General features: G+C 41.9%; 1 protein-coding gene across 3 annotated transcripts in view; it reads left to right on the forward strand.

Annotated features, from left to right (window-relative positions):
• STIM1 (stromal interaction molecule 1) overlaps window positions 1-20,308 on the forward strand; it is a 189,653-nt gene that overhangs the window by 58,003 nt on the left and 111,342 nt on the right. The window lies entirely within an intron of this gene.

Here is a 20,308-nt window from a genome sequence, read left to right on the forward strand (position 1 = left end):
CAGTATTTAACAGAATGTAGCAAATACATTTAAGTGGCACATGAAGGGAAACTTACATTCTACAGTCTAGTGATCTCCCGAGCTCCATAGTTTGTAATTTTTATTTTTTTAAATTTACGTTTTTTATAGTTTATTATTATTATTTTAAAATTAATAAATTAATTAATTTTTGGCTGCCGTTGCGTCTTCGGTGCTGCACGCGGGCTTTCTCTAGTTGCGGTGAGCAGGGGCTACTCTTCGTTGCGGTGCGCGGGCTTCTCATTGCGGTGGCTTCTCTCGTTGCAGAGCACGGGCTCTAGGCGTGCGGGCTTCCGTAGTTGTGGCATGCGGGCTTCAGTAGTTGTGCCTCACGGGCTGTAGTGCGCAGGCTTAGTAGTTGTGGCGCACAGGCTCAGTTGCTCCGCGGCATGTGGGATATTCCCGGACCAGGACTCCAACCTGTGTCGCCTGCTTTGGCAGGAGAATTCTAACCACTCTGCCACCAGAGAAGCCCTATTTTTTTTAATCTTAAGAAATATTTTGTATATATTGTTCAAATCACATTGCTGGCAAATGAATGCAGTTTACAAAATATTGCTTTTCATGTCCTATTTAATCTCATTTTTCACTGCAGCAAGAAGGAAATAGTGTTTCACCAGTGATATGTGCCTTTTATTTTTCACTATTAAGCAGGAAACCTATAAAGAGACTTCTTAACTGGATTGAATATCTTCAGACTTTAAGCATCGCAGAAAATTTGGAGAGTTTTATCTTTAGATTTAATTTTTAGATGTATTTTAAATCATGATAGCTTTATATCATCATTATTAAATACAAAGATTGGCAAACTACACTTGCTTCTACAAATAAATCCATATATATATATTTTGTATATTATCTGTGGCTACCTTTGCACTAATGGCAGAGTTATTTAGTTACAAAAGAATAGAGGATGTTTGGCCTGTGAGCCTGAAATATTCACTGTCTGGCCCTTTATAGAAAATGTTTGCTGACCCCTGATTTAGTGTAATGTATCAAGACACAGTATATACTAAGGATGAAGTTCACTGTTAATGAGAAATGTAAATCCATCTTTCCAGAAGTTTTTTGATAGTTTTCAATCTTTTTGGCCAACTTATTATTTGAACCAGTTAGAATTGTTTTTACCCTGTAATGTAGCTGATAGAGAGTTTAGGAATAGAATTAGGAATAGAAAGATCAGCTCTGTCATTTTCTTGTTATTTATTTTTGTGTGTAATTTTAATATTATCTTCAACCAGTGGGGATTGTTTTTTATTTTTGTTTACTTATTTGCAAGAATCCTTTAAAATCATTGATCTATGTGGTGGGGGTTGGTTTAGTTGGGAAAATATAGAAACCATAATTTGTAAGTTTATTTAGTCAGACATGTATTAATTGCAGTACAGTATGTCATGGTATCCTGAAAGCACATGAATAACTGCAGGCAGACACTGTTGTTCTCCCTCGAACACTGTGGAACTTCCATTCTATTCTCAGGACACCTTATATGTAATAAATGATATGGAAACACTTGACAGATTCAGAGAGGGCATCATTGTTCGTCTGTACATTTAATACTGGCAAAGTGTAATTCTTATATTTTAAGATTAAAAACAGGATAAAATAAGAGTTTTAATGTTTCTGTACTTTCATTGGAAAGTCTTGTGCATTCCGGTTAGGAGATGACTCTCTTATATACTGTTTGTGTAAGTTCTTTCTGAATGTAGGCGTAATCCCTGAATATAAATAAAAGGTTGTAGCATAATAAGAATTGAGCTCGAAGTCCGGCAAAGACTCTCTTGTGTGAATAGTACTATCAGCAACTATGGTTAGAGAATCTGGAGGCCAAACAAAGCCTCACTTAGGTGCTTCATCTGTTCTTGTCCTCTGCGGATAGCCATCTCTCTTCCAATAAGATTTTGTATCTGCAGCTAATTAAATCCAGAATAGAACCTTAAAATGGAGGTTACAGGACTGTGTCTTCTTGCCATTCTGTAACCCACCAGAAACACTGCAATGAGCAAGACACTACCTAATAGGCTTCCTTAGGTGGGGATTTACTTTGGGGAGCTGACAAAAATATGGAGTCACACTACCTGGGTTCAAATTCTGGACTTCTTATTTTATTAGCTGTGTATTCTTAGGCAAGTTTACTTTAAACTCTCTGTGTCACAGTTTCCTCTTATGTTAAATGGGGAGAATGGTATCCAATTTATAAGGTTGTTATGAAAAATTAGTTAATCCATATACAGTGCTTAGGATAGTATCTGGCACATATGAAGTGCTCAACGAATGTTTGTTAGTATTTCACTTTTTGAAGGTTCAGATTTTATCAGTACACTGAGAATATTTATCTCTTCAAGCAAATTCTCTTAACCAAGTTCATGAGGCTGATATATAAAAACCTCAAGAATGCCTGTGTTGGTATGACCAGTGCTTTTTTGCCTTTGGGTGGCAATGTGGAACACCAAATCCTAAGCAGAAAGGTTATGGTGAACATGAAATTTGAATTAGGGCCATTAGTTAGATGAATCAAGTGTTTTGTGTATAATACCAAAGTAGCTAAAATGAATATTTATTACCTTTTCCTGTATTTAAGAATTTCTCCACTTAAAATGCCAGACATCTACTTTCAACTTCATTTGCAGCTTGCCGTAGGTTCTTTTGGTCTGATCCACTTTCCATGGACTTTGACTCTGAAGAGCTGGTGATGCAAGCAAGCAGGGACTGCAGTGGTGGTGGTGCATGTAGCAAGATTGAGTTCCCAGAGCAGCAGTGGTAGTCGTATTGCAGTGGCTGGATCATAGTGGCTGGGGATAGTGGAGGTTGGCAGTGGAAGCAGAGATGTCCTGACAAGACTAGTTCTACTGCCAGATTTTAGGTGTTGTTCTTGACATCCATCCCTGGGTTTTCAACTTCTCCAGGTGAGTCTGAGCTGCTCTTAAAATAAGGTTTTGTTTTGTTTTTTTTCTGCTTAGACTATCTAGAATCAGTTTTAGTTGCTGAACTTACAGACTAAGTTGTTCTTGCGACTAAGGACTCTGGCTGATACTGACGCTACAGTAGCCTGATGCATTCGTCTCACAGTAGGGATGGAAAGGTCATGGGAATTCAGCTGGAATGTTTGAAGTTCATTGGCTCCCTCTTTTTTGAGAGTGTTAGGGTCACTGTATTCCCAGGGCCTAGAATTGTGCCTGGTATATAGTAGGTGCTCAGTAAACCTCTGTGGAATGAATGAGTGATGGGTTCATTCTGCCAATGAACCCAATTGTATGTCTGCCAACATGTGTATCGGTGATTGTTTTTTCTCAGCTTCTGGGGCTGTCCAAAACTTCTGGATGAAGTACAGATTTTTTCTTTAGGTGTGTTAATACATATGTAATCCTATATAACAGTTACATTTTATTGGTTTGGGAACTGTTTTGTCTTTTAAACTCATTTGGCTTATCTGTGCTCTGTGGGCGTTTTAGTTTAGCCCTGGGGTGTATGATTGTCTGTGATTTTGTGTGTGTGTGTGTGTGTGTGTGTGTGTGTAGAGGGGCACTTCACAGAGCCCCAAAGTGCTGACAAGGACTTAAATCCCTTCCTGGTGTCAGAGCTTTCGCGGCATTCTGGAAGCCATCACTTCTTGAGTCTTCCTCATGAGGCTTGTTGGTGGAATAAAGAAAAGACCATACACCCACAGACAGTTCCATACACGTGCGCACACACATGTGCATGCACACACACACAGAGAACTGTATTTAAATCTAATAACTTTATGACTTTATGTAGTTAAGTTTCCTACAGATGTCCTGCTTTTCCCCTGATGGTGATGCTGAAATTGGGAAAGACAGAAAATACAGGCCCCTTATCTCCTCTTTTCTTTTTCCTCTGTTCCAGGTCTTCCCTTTAAGAAACTGTATGGGAACTGGCAATTTACACCCATATTCTGGTTATTTGCTTATATTTACTGAGCCCCTTCCTGGGTGCCATAAGATGATGGCCTTCTGAGGCTGGAGGTGTTGGGATCTGAGAGGTCGAGGTGGCTTGTTCCCAGTTCCTTATGTTCCTTGCCTCTCTTCCTGGTCGAGTGGCTAAGGCTGGTGGCAGAGGGCAGTATACCGGAGATCCCTCTCTCTCCATCTCTAGAACACAGTGTTTTAGACTTTGTGTTCTCATAAATCAGGGCTGGGACTTTGAGATGAAGATTCGTGAACAAGCTCATCAAGAGGTAGGATCATCTGGCCTTCCCTTCTTGAGTTTCAGGTAAAGAAACAAGCCTAGAGGGTAGTGACTCATCCACGGTGATGCAGTTGGTCAGGGCTAGAGTGAGTATCTAAATATATTTCCAAGGGCAAACTGAAATCCTATAAACGCTGAGCCCCATCTCAGGCCTCCTGTAACATAAAGCTAGCAGGGTTGGGGAGGGTGAGGGATTTATTCTGTAGTTTCCTTCCTTGCATCTTATGAAGAGTCAACACCTTACTTCTGGTTACTCTAGTTTGCTACCATGCTTCATTGTTGAGAGTGGACCCCGGTCTGCAGTCTTTGGTCTGGAACACAGCCCAGTCCTAAATTGCCTGTCTTGGGCCATGGGTTACCAAGTTTACAGACAACAATCCTGTGCCTCTGTAGACACGTGACCAGGCTATTAATAGATCTGAAGTTCTGGGAGAGTCTCAGCTCTTTCCCCACTTCCCCACTCCCAGCAGCCTGCCTGCTGGTAATTTCCTCAGTGTTCAGATAGCTAGACACAGAATGGAAACAGGGCAGTCTGCCCATCCCCTTTTAGGAGGTTAGACAGGCCCAAGTCTGTATGAGTAACCTCTGGCCTTGTGGGTCTCTGTGCTCTATCAGGTCAAATGAAAGTGCTTAGCATTTAGGAGGAAATAATAGCTCTGTGCCCTAGGTGGGATTTTTTTTTTTTTAATAAATCTATGTTGGACCCTCACTATGTGAAAGACACTGAACTAGGCCCTTTGAATGTGTTATCTCAACCTTCTCTACAACCTTGTGAGATAGGTATTATTCTTATTTTATAGAGATTATTAAAACTCAGAAAGATTGACTAAGTAACCTACTGTCACACAGCTAAACAACACTTGAATCCAGGCCCTCTGATCTTGTTTTTCCTAAGTGACAGCTTCCCTGTTTACAACTTTCTTTAGTAAAATTGGGCTAGGGTAATTTGGACAAATTATCATTGGGGGCACCTGTGTTATTGAATGATTCCACACAGCTCAGAGAAATGGGGGAGAACCTGAAGGGAGGGGAAGAAGGCCTGTCAGTCTGTGGGCAATCAAAGGGAACTCAGTGGGTGGCTATAGCAGGATGGTACCTTTCATAGGCCTGTGTGCCCTTAGTGAACTCAGGTCAGATAGTGGCTGTCCTGCAGGCTAATAAACCATATTCCTTAGCATGGCATTCAAGGCACTCAGAGGTGGGGTTTCTGCTTCATAACTCCTCTTCTGTCTCTTCTTACTTCCTGTCACACAGACTGTTCTTTGTTCTATTGTTCATCAAGTCTGCTGTTATCTTCCATGCATGGGCATTTGTAGGCTCTATTAAGGTCTGAATCAAAAAGTAACCATTGACAGCTTAGGGCTGACCAGATAGTTTTGAATCCCCAGTCACTCCAGAGCCATTTTGGACTGGAGCTCTCTCATTCCTTCATTCCTTCACTCATGTATTCAGTTATTCTAACATATTGGGCACTCCCTCTGTGCCAGGTACTGTACTAGGCCCTGGGAATCAGTATAATGAACAAGACAGATATGGTTCCTGCTCTCCTAGAGCTTACAGTGTAGGAGGGAAGGCAAAAATAAAACAGATAATCACAATGAAGTCTGATGACTTATGAGGCGGAAATAAGGGATGTGATGAGAGGGTACTTATGGCTGGGGAACTTAATATTGTTTAGGGTGTCAGGAAAGACCTCAACACTACCTTAATAGATGACATTTAAGTTGAGACCTGAGAATTGAGAAAAAATAGCTAAGTAAGTGGGGTTAAGAAAGGTAAATTCTAGGCAGCAGATAGAGTATATGCAGAGGCCTAAAGTCCAGGTGATAGGGCTAAGGCCACGTCCATATTGGTTCATTTATTAAGCAACCATTTATAGCTGGTGGGTTATGTCATGCACTGTGCTAGGGTCTGGGGACATACAAAACAATCAGACATGGTCCCTACCTGCCCTGGAGATGCTCAGTTAGGAGCAGTGGCTTTACTGCTTGGTAACCAGGGTGCCAAAGTCATCCTAGGTCTTGGATTCAATCTCCTGGCTCCCATGTGACAAGACTTAACAGCTTCAGAGACACTGCCTGCCCTTGAGTATTTGGCCCACCTGTCAAGCAGAGAGGACATGGACCACAGCTGGAAACTTGTAGCATTTGCTTTCATCCCTGGCTTCACACTTGCCAGATCCTTGGTTGATGGGATTCATCTACAGACCTGAGGTTGATGGAGGTCAAGAAATCGGCTCTTACCTCAGCAGGAGCATAGAAGAGGCTTTCTGGCTAAGATGGAGTTGCCGTGGTTGTCAGAGCTGTGTCCCTGGTGCCTCATATTTGTTAGTTGGATTGATTGTGTGGTCTCAGACCCATCCATTGTCTTGAATACACCTATGGTGGTATTTTAGCTCTGTTTTTCTGAGTTCTGGTACCGCTTAAAATAGACAGAAGGCTCAATGGCTGGCTGCCTTGGACTGTGCAATTGCCTAACTCAGGGTGCGCTGTTCACATAGACTGTGTTGTGAATGGGGCCACCCCTCCCTAACTGCAGCAGTGCATCCTTGTGGCTCTGGCTAAAGGGAAAGGAAGTTATTTAAACACTGACTGTGTGCCTCAGGCTAGTGGTTTATATTCTTTACTTCATTTAATAATCTCAATAATGCTCTGAGGTAAATACTATTATTATGCTTATTTACAGATGAGAAGACTGAAGGTTCGGTGAAGCTAGTGAGTAGTGCCTTGGGACTAGAGCTCAGGTCTGACTGAAGTTCATGCTTCTCTCCCACTCCCAGCTGTTTCCCAATGTGGTCACAGACTTCAGGTCTTGCGTGTCATCTTGTTTCCATGGCTTGCTTGGCCTTGTCTATTTTGACTTATCTGTCTGGCCGCCCTGTGTCAGTAACCTAAGGATTCTCAGCATGGCTGAGGCTCAGGAATGTGTCCTGCTTGGGAGATACTCTAGAGTCATTTTTTTTTCCATCTAAAATTATTTTTGTGTTTAGCAGGAGGCAACAATATAACTGTAGCTAAAGTCATTTTAAAGGGCAAGTCAGCTCTGGATTTGCTGGGCTGCCTTTCTTACTGCAGCTCCCACAGCGTTCTCAGTAGGATAGAAGCTGGGGATGGCTCACTGGAGATGAGTTTGGGTGAAAAAGGCATTGGATCTGGGCTTGGCTGATGGGATGAGATTCCCTCAGCCTTTCTAAGTTGCATGGCTGCTAGGGTTGGTTGGATCTTTGCAAATTAGTACTTAATGTTCCTTTTCCAGGGACCTGTGGTTCTCGTTTCTTCCTTTTAGGAGAGGACCTGCCTCTTCAACTGGGGATTCTGGAGCTACTGACCTTAGAGTGGGGAGGGTTTTTCCTTCCTGGAGTTTTCAGGGGTGTGTTTGGTGTGGGAGAGGGCTGTGTCAGGCAGAGTCTGGGGGAAGGCGGGAGGAGAGGTGGGTTGTGTATTTACTGCCTCACCTGCTTTTCAGTACTCTTTCTTCCCTTCCTTTCTCTTGGCAGTTTTGCAGTCCCATTTGAGAAGTAGGATCTAAATAACAGAAGGCCTCTGCACTCACCTAGCTTGTGCTTCAGCTACCCCAGACTGCTTGCAGGTCCTGAAGCATGACAGGCTATTTCATATCTCAGGTCTTTGTACATTCTGTTCCCTCTGTCCTTTCCATCCCTAGAGAAGAGGGAAGATGTCCTTTCCATCTTCTCTGCCCCATGGATACATCCTCATCCTTTCAAGACTCAGTTTAGATGTTACCTTTTTAGTGACATTGCCTTTGATTCCCTCTTTCTATGGAGGTAGGCACTCTGTACAGGCCTTTGTTGTACCATGTTTACTCACTTAACTCTCTGCTTCGCTGTCCATATCTTGAGCCCCTTAAGAGCAAGAGACTGAGTCGGTTTCATCTTTCTTTAGCAGGCACAGGACCTGAAGGAGAGTAGAGTATCAAGAAATTTGAACTGAACTACACTGATGCCTGAACTAGATGGTTGTACAACTATCTTGTGTACCTCCATAAACTAAAAAAGGATTCTCTTGCATAATTCACTGTATTGTGTTATCTTCTAGGTCCCATAGTCCTTCAAACATGCATGGCGGTAGCTGACTTCCAGAGAGAACAGTGTCGTGCTCTACAGATGTTATCTTTGCCTGCTTTGCCCTTCATCTCACAGTGCTCTTCTAGCCCCCTGGGCCTGATCCAGGGAATGAATAGGGAGGAAATGCCAGAAATGAGCCATGCTTGGTATCCTGAATCCTTGATTTGCAGGTTTGGTCCTGTGGGGCAGTGCAAGGTGAGAAAATAGAAATGAACCCGTTCCCTGTAATAGCAGCTGAACTGGTTACCTCCAAATTATGACTGCCATCACTGTTGCTGCAGCAGCCATAGCCATGAGGCACTCCCCTTACTGTATTCTGGGTCTAAGACAATCAGTTCTTCTAAATTAGCTCACTTGGCTCACCCTGAGTTTCTCAGAGGACTGAGATCCTGAAACAAGTCCTATTACACTTGTTTTTCTACCATTGTCGGGCCACAGACTGTGAGATTGTTTATTCTTATCCCTTCATTTTTATAGGGGAGGAAACTGAAGTTCACAGTGCCATGGAACTAGCTCATGGTCATGTGACTAGTAAGTGTCAGCTGAGGCTAGACACCGGTCTTCCAGCTCCCTGCAGAGTGGTCTCTTCACTATGCCTTGTTGGCTCTGATATCAGTTTCCTCTTTCTATTTGTAATTCCTGTAGATTGTGAACTTGGTGAGGGTGAGGGAGCCAGGAAACTTATATCTTTTCCTTCTGTCACCCCCTCCTCCTGCCTAGGCTAGGCAGAGAAGATGTTCAGGGAAGACTTGGTGAAGGACTGAATAGAAACTAAGTTGGCCCAGGAAGATCTCATGGGCTAAGCCAGAGGAAGACTAAAGAAAACAGATCCCTCCCGGTTTCACTGGAACATCTTTGATTTTGGTGATGATTCCTGTGGTTTGGCTTTGCTAGTGTTAAACGCAACCTTGGCTGGAGCATGGACGAGGTGTGGTTTGTGATACTGGTATTTTATCTGGTGAAAGCCAGATCTATAATGAAACTTCTGGGAAAATACCACATCTCAGCTAACTGAAGATCCCTTTGGGTTTTCAGACCCCTCCCTTGCTCTCCAGCAGCAATCATAGGACATAGAGATTGGGCGCATCATTGCTAACTCCATTACAAATAGATAACATTGCTTCAGTGCTTACTATGATTTCTGGAACTATTTTAGGTATTTCAAAATTCTTTTAATCCTCACAATTCTCCATGAGTAGTTACTATAATTTTTTTTAACCTTTCAAATCGATTTTATTGAGATGTAATTTACATATAGTAAAATGCACTCATTTTAAGTGTTCAGTTTGAGTTTTGACAAATATATACACCTCTGGAACCTCTCCCCTGCAATCAAGATATAGAACATTTCCATCAGTGGGTACTATTATTATCTTCATTCTACAGGGAGAACACTGAGGTACAGAGGAATTAAGTGATTTTTTCAAGGTCTCATGGCTAATAAGTGATAGAACCAAGATTTGAACCCAGGCTGTCTGACTCCAGAGCCCATGTTCTTGACTACTGTGCTATTCTGCCTTTCGTCTCTTCTTTTGTGGTCCAGCCATTGCCTGTCTTGCCCTGGTGGACAAGTGCATTAAAGAGTAAGATGACATAGGCTTAATAGTCTACGCACTAAAGGGGTCTTGAGGAGCAAGAGGCCCAGAAGTAGGCGGTGGAGAGGGATGAAACAGCTATCAGTACCACTAGAACCTCAGGACCAAAGTAGGCAGAACTACTTGCCTTATGCCCAGCCTTTGCCTCTCCAGGCCTGTGAAGAATGGGGTGGACTAGGGAGCCTGCTAACAGGGTATAATGTAGTGTCTGAAAAAGGAACTGGCTCCTAGGCTCACAGAACAAGATATAGAAATATAGATGATAGATCACAATAGTCTCATATGCTCTGAGACTGCTGTCTGTGGTAGGCTGCAGCCAGTTCTGGGCTAGGCACTATAAGGGCAACATGGACAGGCCAGAGTATATGTAAAGGAGGCAAGATGGAGGGGGGCCTTGAAATCTAGTGCTTTGGAGAGGAATTGAAGGAGCCAGGTTTGGAAGCCCTGAAGAGAAAATGTAATCATTGTCTTCCTGTTCTTGAAAGGCTGTTCTTTGGAAGAGAAAATCAACTTGTTTTCCTGTGTGGCTTCAGAAGGCATAATTAGAGCCCTATGGGTGGGCCAGTATAGCATATTTTGGAAAAATTAAAGTTCAGTGGATATGAAATGCCTCATTAGCTTGTCATTTGTTTGAAGTACAAATAAGGTCAGATGTCTTTCCAATATTAAGGTTAATCTCTTGAATGACTATAAAATTATCAGGAAATTTAGTATGTTTCTCTTGGGGATTTTCCTCCTCCCTCTTTCTCTTTCTGAAGTATTAAGAACTCTAAGGGGTCAGGCTTAGTTCCAAATAGAGGGCTAGAGAATCTTATTGGTCTGGTTGCGGGCCCCATATTTTAGCTTCTGTTGATGATAACACATTGTGGCTTTTAAAAATGGACTACTCACAGTATGTTGTTTCCTTATTTAGTGTAGCTGTGAGGACTTGGCTCTGCACAAGTGACAGTGGTTCTTTGAGGGAGGATGATATAGTGCTCCTTGAATGTCACACCTGGCCTAGGCTTTACTGTGTTTGACCTCTCCAAGTCATGTCTATATATGCTCATCCACTGGAGAAGGGAACCTCTTCAATCTCTAGTTGGCTGGGTCTAGAAGTGTTTGCATAGCCAGCATTCTTCCATGATCATTTTGGTTATGGTATTGAGCTTAGAACACCCATTCATACTTTCTCTTTCCTCAGTGTGAGTGCTTACTGTAGGCTCTTACTGTCCTTTCCTACCTTTAACTTGACTTAAAATCTCAAGTCAGTCTGAGAAATTCTAATAGTATAGAACCTCAAAAGAAAGGTGGTCAAGGTTTCAGTCTTTGGTCCTGGGAGAGCTTTGGACCCTGTGTATATTTGTATTCATTTTTCCCAGTTTTACATACCAAGGAGTATTGGGAACAGTCTTTGCCAAGTCACAGAAGATCATGTTGTATCCTTTTCCCCAGGGATAATGTGTGCCTGCTTGCTTTATATTTATATAATTAAAGGGGGGTTAAAAAACCCCTTAAGAACAATAGTCTGTGCCAAGATGACTTGATATTTCTAAGACAGAGAGGGGCTGACAACTTTTAAAATGGCAGTTTTTCTCTAACTAAAGTAGTTTGGATTGTTGTTTAATCTGGTCCCCTGCTAATAAACAAGGAAGATTTTCCAAACTACTGTAACTCCCTATCACTGGAGTGGGCCATGCAGAGATAGGAGTGCTTTGACTTTACAACTGTTAAACAGAGACTAGCTACCTAGGGCCACAGGGAGGAAGTGCTGAATTTCTTAATGAGACCACCATCCAGAATGACTAAGGTTGGCATTAGAAGATGTGAGAAGGGGCAACTGGACCATGTCATCTGAACCTGGATCTTGAAACCCTTTCCTTCATTGAGGGACTGATTCTTACTAAATATCTGTACTAGCACCATACTAGCTTCTGGAAGGTACTGCTTTCCTTTTATGTTTGGGTCCAAGTTGGGTACAGGAGCTTTATTTTTCACTAGCATGTAACTGGGTCCTACACAGAATGTTGTTGTTTGGTCTTGCTTGACTATTTTCCTTTTTTTTTTAAATTTTATTTTTTATACAACAGGTTCTTATTAGTTATCTATTTTATACACATCAGTGTGTACATGTCAATCCCAATCCCCCAATTCATCACACCCACACTCCCACCCCCCACCCCACTTTCCCCCGCTGGTGTCCATACGTTTATTCTCTACATCTGTGTCTCAATTTCTACCGTGCAAACTGGTTCATCTGTACTATTTTTCTAGGTTCCACATATATGCGTTAATATACGATATTTGTTTTTCTCTTTCTGACTTACTTCTCTCTGTATGACAGTCTCTAGGTCCATCCACGCCTCTACAAATGACCCAATTTCGTTCCGTTTTATAGCTGAGTAATATTCCATTGTATATATTTACCACGTCTTCTTTATTCATTCGTCTGTCGATGGGCATTTAGGTTGCTTCCATGACCTGGCTATTGTAAATAGTGCTGCAATGAATATTGGGGTGCATATGTCTTTTTGAATTATGGTTTTCTCTGGGCATATTCCCAGTAGTGGGATTTCTGGGTCATATGGTAGTTCTATTTTTAGTTTTTTAAGGAACCTCCATACTGTTCTCCATAGTGGCTGTATCAATTTACATTCCCACCAACAGTGCAAAAGGGTTCCCTTTTCTCCACACTCTCTCCAGCGTTTACTGTTTGTAGATTTTCTGCTGATGCCGATTCTAACTGGTGTGAGGTGATACCTCACTGTAGTTTTGATTTGCATTTCTCTAATAATTAGTGATGTTGAGCAGCTTTTCATGTGCTTCTTGGCTATCTGTATGTCTTCTTTGGAGAAATGTCTATTTAGGTCTTCTGCCCATTTTCTGATTGGGTTGTTTGTTTTCTTAATATTGAGCTGCATGAGCTGTTTATATATTTTGGAGATTAATCCTTTGTCCGTTGATTCATTTGCAAATATTTTCTCCCATTCTGAGGGTTGCCTTTTTGTCTTGTTTGTAGTTTCCTTTGCTTTGCAAAACCTTTGAAGTTTCATTAGGTCCCATTTGTTTATTTTTGTTTTTATTTCCATTACTCTAGGAGGTGGATCAAAAAAGATCTTGTCGTGATTTATGTCATAGAGTGTTCTGCCTATGTTTTCCTCTAAGAGTTTTATAGTGTCTGGTCTTAAATTTACGTCTCTAATCCATGTTGAGTTTATTTTTGTAAACTATGTTGAAAAATAGTGGTGAGAGTGGACAACCTTGTCTTGTTCCTGATCTTAGAGGTAATCGTTTCAGTTTTTCACCATTAGAATGATGTTTGCTGTGGGTCTGTCATATATGGCCTTTATTATGTTGAGATAGGTTCCCTCTATGCCCACTTTCTGGAGAGTTTTTATCATAAATGGGTGTTGAATTTTGTCAAAAGCTTTTTCTGCATCTATTGAGATGATCATATGGTTTTTCTTCTTCAATTTGTTAATATGGTTTATCACATTGATTGATTTGCGTATATTGAAGAATCCTTGCATCCCTGGGATAAATCCCACTTGATCATGGTGTATGATCCTTTTAATGTGTTGTTGGGTTCTGTTTGCTGGTATTTTGTTGAGGATTTTTGCATCTACAGTCAGCAGTGATATTGGTCTGTAATTTTCTTTTTTTGAAGTATCTTTGTCTGGTTTTGGAATCCAGGTCATGGTGGACTCATAGAAGGAGTTTGGGAGTGTTCCTTCCTCTGAAAATTTTTGGAAGAGTTTGAGAAGGATGGGTGTTAGGTCTTCTCTAAATGTTTGATAGAATTCACCTGTGAAGCCATCTGGTCCTGGGCTTTTGTTTGTTGGAAGATTTTTAATCACAGTTTCAATTTCATTACTTGTGATTGGTCTGTTCATATTTTCTATTTCTTCCTGGTTCAGTCTTGGAAGGTTATACCTTTCTAAGAATTTGTCCATTTCTTCCAGGTTGTCCATTTTATTGGCATAAAGTTGCTTGTAGTAGTCTCTTATGATGCTTTGTATTTCTACGGTGTCCATTGTAACTTCTCCTTTTTCATTTCTAAATTTATTGATTTGAATCTTCTCCCTCTTTTTCTTGATGAATCTGGCTGACGGTTTATCAATTTTGTTTATCTTCTCAAACAACTAGCTTTTAGATCTTTGCTATTGTTTTCTTTGTTTCTTTTTCATTTATTTCTGCTCTGATTTTTATGATTTCTTTCCTTCTACTAACTTTGGGTTTTGTTTGTTCTTTTTTCTCTAGTTCCTTTAGGTGTAAGGTTAGATCGTTTATTTGAGATTTTTCTTGTTTCTTGAGGAGGCTTGTATTGCTATAAACTTCCCTCTTAGAACTGCTTTTGCTGCCTCCCAAAGGTTTTGGATCGTTGTGTTTTCATTGTCATTCGTCTCTAGGTAGTTTTTGATTTCCTCTTTGATTTCTTCAGTGATCTCTTGGTTATTTAGTAACGTATTGTTTAGCTTCCATGTGTTTGTGTTTTTTACATTTTTTATCCTGGAATTGATTTCTAATCTCATAGTGTTGTGCTCGGAAAAGATGCTTGATACGATTTCAAGTTTCTTAAATTTACCGTGGCTTGATTTTTGACCCAAGATGTGCTCTGCCCTGGAGAATATTCCATGTGCACTTGAGAAGAAAGTGTAATCTGCTGTTTTTGGATGGAATGTCCTATAAATATCAATTAAATCTATCTGTTCTATTGTGTCACTTAGAGCTTGTGTTTCCTTTGTAATTTTCTGTCTGGATGATGTGTCCATTGGTGTAAGTGAGGTGTTAAAGTCCCCCACTTTTATTGTGTTACTGTCGAATTCCTCTTTTTTTTTTTTTTGCGGTATGCAGGCCTCTCACCGTTGTGGCCTCTCCCGTTGCGGAGCACAGGTTCCGGACGCGCAGGCTCAGCGGCCATGGCTCACGGGCCCAGCTGCTCCGTGGCATGTGGGATCTTCCCGGACCGGGGCACAAACCCGCGTCCCCTGCATCGGCAGGCGGACTCTCAGCCACTGCGCCACCAGGGAAGCCCCGAATTCCTCTTTTATAACTGTTAGCAGTTGCCTTATGTATTGAGATGTTCCTGTGTTGGGTGCATATATATTTATAATTGTTATATCTTCTTCTTGGATTGATCCCTTCATCATTATGTAATGTCCTTTGTCTTTTGTAATAGTCTTTATTTTAAAGTCTATTTTGTCTATTATGAGAATTGCTACTCTGGCTTTCTTTCTATTTACATTTGCATGGAATCTCTTTTTACATCCCCTCACTTTCAGTCTGTATGTGTCCCTCAGTCTGAAGTGGGTCTCTTGTAGACAGCATATATATGAGTCTTGTTTTTGTATCCATTCAGGGAGCCTGTGTCTTTTGGTTGGAGCATTTAATCCATTCACGTTTAAGGTAATTATCGATATGTATGTTCCTGTTACCATTTTCTTAATTGTTATGGGTTTGTCTTTGTAGGTCCTTTTTTTCTCTTGTGTTTCCCACTTAGAGAAGTTCCTTTAGCATTTGTTATAGAGCTGGTTTGGTGGTGCTGAATTCTCTTAGCTTTTGCTTGTCTGTAAAGCTTTTGATGTCTCCATGAATCTGAATGAGATCCTTGCTGGGTCGGGTAATCTTGGTTGTAGTTTCTTTCCTTTCATCACTTTAAATATGTCATGCCACTCCCTACTAGCTTGTAGAGTTTCTGCTGAGAGATCAGCTGTTAACCTTATGGGAGTTCCCTTGTATGTTATTTGTCATTTTTCCCTTGTTGCTTTCAATAATTTTTGTCTTTAATTTTTGTCAGTTTGATTACTATGTGTCTTGGTGTGTTTCTCCTGTGTTTATCCTGCCTGGGACTCTCTGCGCTTCCTGGACTTGAGTGGCTATTTCCTTTCCCATATTAGGGAAGTTTTCGACTATAATCTCTTCAAATATTTTCTCAGGTCCTTTCTCTCTCTCTTCTCCTTCTGGGACCCCTATAATGCGAATGTTGTTGTGTTTAATGTTTTCCCAGAGGTCTCTTAAACGGTCTTCATTTCTTTTCATTCTTTTTTCTTTATTCTGTTCTACGGCAGTGAATTCCACCATTCTGTCTTCCAGGTCACTTATCCGTTCTTCTGCTTCAGTTATTCTGTTATTGATTCCTTCTAGTGTATTTTTCATTTCAGTTATTGTATTGTTCCTCTCTGTTTTTCTTTGCTCTTTCATTCTTTTAGGTGTTTGTTCTTTAATTCTTCTAGGTCTTTGTTAAACATTTCTTGTGTCTTCTGGATCTTTGTCTCCATTCTTTGTCTGAGGTCCTGGATCAACTTCACTATCATTATTATGAATTCTTTTTCTGGAAGGTTGCCTATCTCTATTTCATTTAGTTGTTTTTCTGGGGCTTTATCTTGTTCCTTCATCTGGTATAAAGTCCTCTACCTTTTTATTTTGTCTATCTTTCTGTGAAAGTGGTTTTCCTTCCACAGGCTGCAGGATTGTAGTTCTTGCTTCTTCTGTCTGCCCTCTGGTGGATGAGGATATTTAAGAGGCTTGTGCAAGCCTCTGGTCGTGGGTGGAGCTGTGTGTTGCTCTGGTGGGCAGAACTCAATAAAACTTTAATCCACTTGTCTGCTGATGGATGGGGCTGGGTTCCCTCCCTGTTGGTTGTTTGGCCTGAGGCAACCCAGCACTGGAGGCTACCTGCCTCTTTGGTGGGCCTAATGGCAGACTCTGGGAGGGCTCATGCCAAGGAGTACTTCCCAGAACTTCTGCTGCCAGTGTCCTTGTCCCCATGGTAAGCTACAGCCACCCCCACCTCTGCAGGAGACCCTCCAGTACTAGCAGGTAGGTCTGGTTCAGTCTCCTATGGGGTCACTGCTCCGTCCGCTGGGTCCCGATGCGTACACTACTTTGTGTGTGCCCTCCAAGAGTGGAGTCTCTGTTTCCCCCTGTCCTGTTGAAGTGCTGCAGTCAAGTCCTGCTAGCCTTCAAAGGCTGATTCTCTGGGAATTCCTCCTCTCATTGCCGGACCCCCAGGTTGGGAAGCCTGACATGGGGCTCAGAACCTTCCCTCCAGTGGGTGGACTTCTGTGGTATAAATGTTCTCCAGTTTGTGAGTTACCCACCCAGACGTTATGGGATTTGATTTTATTGTGATCGTGACCCTCCTAACGTCTCATTGCGGTTTCTCCTTTGTCTTTGGATGTGGGGTATCTTTTTTGGTGAGTTCCAGTGCCTTCCTGTTGATGATTGTTCAGCAGTTGGTTGTGATTCTGGTGCTCTCACAAGAGGGAGTGAGTGCATGTCCTTCTACTCCGCCATCTTGAACCAATCTCCCTACACAGAATGTTTAGACAAGAATTTTCTAAAGACTCAGACATGGCAATAGGACAATAAATATAGTTATTGAAACTAGATAACCTGGCTTATAAAATGCTGTCTGATATCTGAGGCTCTCAGAAGATAGGCAGTGCCATCACAGTTATCTGGTGATAAGCTGGAAGAAAGATGAGACATGGATGTGGGTCACGATGAGTTTCATCCGAAAAGCCCTTCTAGCTCTGAGATTCTATGAGTCTTTTAGACCTTTCCATTCCTGAAAATTCTAGAACTGACTTTGTGCAGTGATTCCTGGAAATCTTACAGGCCCAACAAGGGGTCAGGAGAGTGGGTGACTGTGACGAAGTTGAGGTTACCGCTGATCTCATTTCTGCATTTCTGCCCACCACTGCTCTGCCCTTAGGCCAGAGAAATACAGATATAAAATAGAGCCACTTATGTTATGTGTGCTTTACCACAATTAAAAAAATCCCACAGGCTTATACTTTGTCCATGATGTTGATCTGTCCTTTTCTTATTTGACCCTCTCAACAGCTTGTGAAATGGGCAAGAAAGTGCTTATTAAGCTCTTTTTAGAGGTCCAGAAAAGTTAAGTAACTTGCTTGTCTGGATTACACACTAGATTGACTGGTATCCTCAGTACTTTCAATAAGTGTTGTTGAATAAATGAATGAACCAGAACTGGAGCCCACATTCTCTGCTTCCTTGGCCAGTAGTTTGCTACTATATTCTTCTGAGCCCTCTGGGGGCCTTCTGTGAGCAACTTTAGGATTGGTTGGGTTTTGCTGGCCTTTCCTTTGGGATTCCCTCATTCCATAGCTGAAGCTGTGTGCACCCGTTAGAGAGCATCATCCCAATTGTGTTCCCTACAAAGTGGGAAGGGAAAAAACACTCCACCCACTGTAATTCTTTTTTTGCTACTTGTTTTCTGGTATCTTCATGTTATTGCTGACAGAAGTGACTCATAGACTTCACTATGTGATTTTCTTGGTTAAGAGAACTTTTTCCTTAGCTCTAGAAGAAATTAATTAATAGTTATGTGTGGTTAAGGCACAGATGTTCAGCAGCTTTACCCAGAACACAAGAATTCTCTCTTCTAGCTAAGGCCAACATGTTGCTTTGGTTTGGTAAAATTCTGTAGCCATTGTGTGCTTAGCTATGTGTTAGGTGCAATAGAGGAAGTCCTTGGGCTGAGAGGCTCAGAGTTCAGCTGGAGAGATAAGACACATATATAAACAGGAAAATAATATGAGACAGTTTTTAATAAAATACAAAATCAAATAGTATACCTGTAATTATTTAAACATGGGGAAGAAGTCATAAGGGACTTAGAAGGTATAGTGGAAAGAGTGTGTGCTTTAGTATTGTGGGCCATTGACAAGTTAACCCTCTGAACTACTTTCTTCTTTTCTGTGAAGCAGGCATAGTGATAGCAGCCTTACAGGGTTGTGAAGATCGCATGAGGGTAATGTGTCTAAGGCACCCGCATAGTGTCTGATGCATCGTGGGCATAAAACCAGTGGTAATTCCCTCCTCCCCTTTTCCAGGAGCCTTCCTAGAGGAGCTAAGCCTGAAAGGTTGATTAGGATTTGGGGGAAGGGAAGAGTGGAAGAAGGGTGATGGGAAGAGGGGGGATGGGAAGGTTCAGGTCCCATGAGTATGTCAGTCTGGTGGGAATGGAGGGCATATGGAAGAAGCAGTAAGAAGTAAAGCTAAAGAGACAGAAGTTTAGGCTTTATTTAAAAGAGAGGTTGGGGACTTCTCTGATGGTCCAGTGGGTAAGACTCCGTGCTTCTAATTCAGGGGGCATGGGTTCGATCCCTGGTCAGGGAACTAGATCCTGTGTGCATGCCACAACTAAGAGTCCACATGCTGCAACTAAAAAGATCCACATGCCGCAACTAAGACTTGGTACAGCCAAAATAAATAAATAAATATTAAAAAAAATAAAAGAGATGTTATCATGGGAAGGTTTTTTTTGAGCTCTCTATACTGGTGTATATATATGTATTTAAAAGCCCCCCCCCTTTTTTTTTTTGCGGTACGTGGGCCTCTCACTGTTGTGGCCTCTCCCGTTGCGGAGCACAGGCTCCGGACACGCAGGCTCAGCGGCCATGGCTCACGGGCCCAGCCGCTCCGCGGCATGTGGTATCTTCCCGGACCGGGGCACGAACCCGTGTCCCTTGCATCAGCAAGCGGACTCTCAACCACTGCGCCACCAGGAAAGCCCTAAAAGCCCTTTTTATACTCTATTGTGTAGTATAGTAGCTAGGGGCTTGAACTCTGGAGCCAGACTACCTGTCTCTAAATGCCACCACTTAGTTTATTTCTCTGTGCCTTAGCTTCTTGATCTGAAAAATGGAGATGATAATAATGATACCTTGTAAGGCTGTTGTGAGGACGAATGCGATAACAAATAGAAAGTGCTTGAATAGTGCCTGACACATAGTACTACATAAATGTTAGCTGCTATAATTATTGTTGTTATTCTTTAAATGAAATGAAACTTCCGTAAAACAGTGTATGCCCTTACTGATGGACTCTGATAAATTAAAAAAAAAATCTGATCTATTAACTCAGGGATTGTCGTCTGTACTTTGAAGACCTTTGCTCTAGGTAGTGAAGAGTCATCACCGTGGTGAGCCTGCATAAAGTGGTGGTAAACAAGATCTGATCGGGAAGTGCAGGCTGAATTAGAGGGAGGAGAATTGGCAGTGGGCTCTTGAGGTAGGATGTGTCCACGTTAAACCATCTAGTATAATAGATTTGTTGCATGCAGAGGAAACTCTTGGTGGGGTTAGGCAGTAGATGTGTAGGACTTGGGCAGCCTTGTCAAAGAATTTGAGTTCCAGTGAGGGGAATGCAGCAGTACCGCAGCAAAGAGGGCTGCCATAGAAAAAGCATTGCTACATATTTTCTGAGTGAATAAATGTTGTCTGAATGAAATAGGGTGATCATTGAGGACTGCAGGAGGCTGGAAGCTGTTCTCAGAGGAGGCAGTATGTGGATTGGGCTTGAAGGTATGGTAGGATTTGATATTGGGGACTGCATGGAGGTGAGAATGGGCGTAGAATATGATCAAGTTGGTCACCAAACTTCAACCCACTTTCTC

This window comes from Neophocaena asiaeorientalis, unplaced genomic scaffold (assembly GCF_003031525.2).
Source record: "Neophocaena asiaeorientalis asiaeorientalis breed wild unplaced genomic scaffold, Neophocaena_asiaeorientalis_V1.1 scaffold232, whole genome shotgun sequence".
Lineage (NCBI taxonomy): Eukaryota > Metazoa > Chordata > Mammalia > Artiodactyla > Phocoenidae > Neophocaena > Neophocaena asiaeorientalis.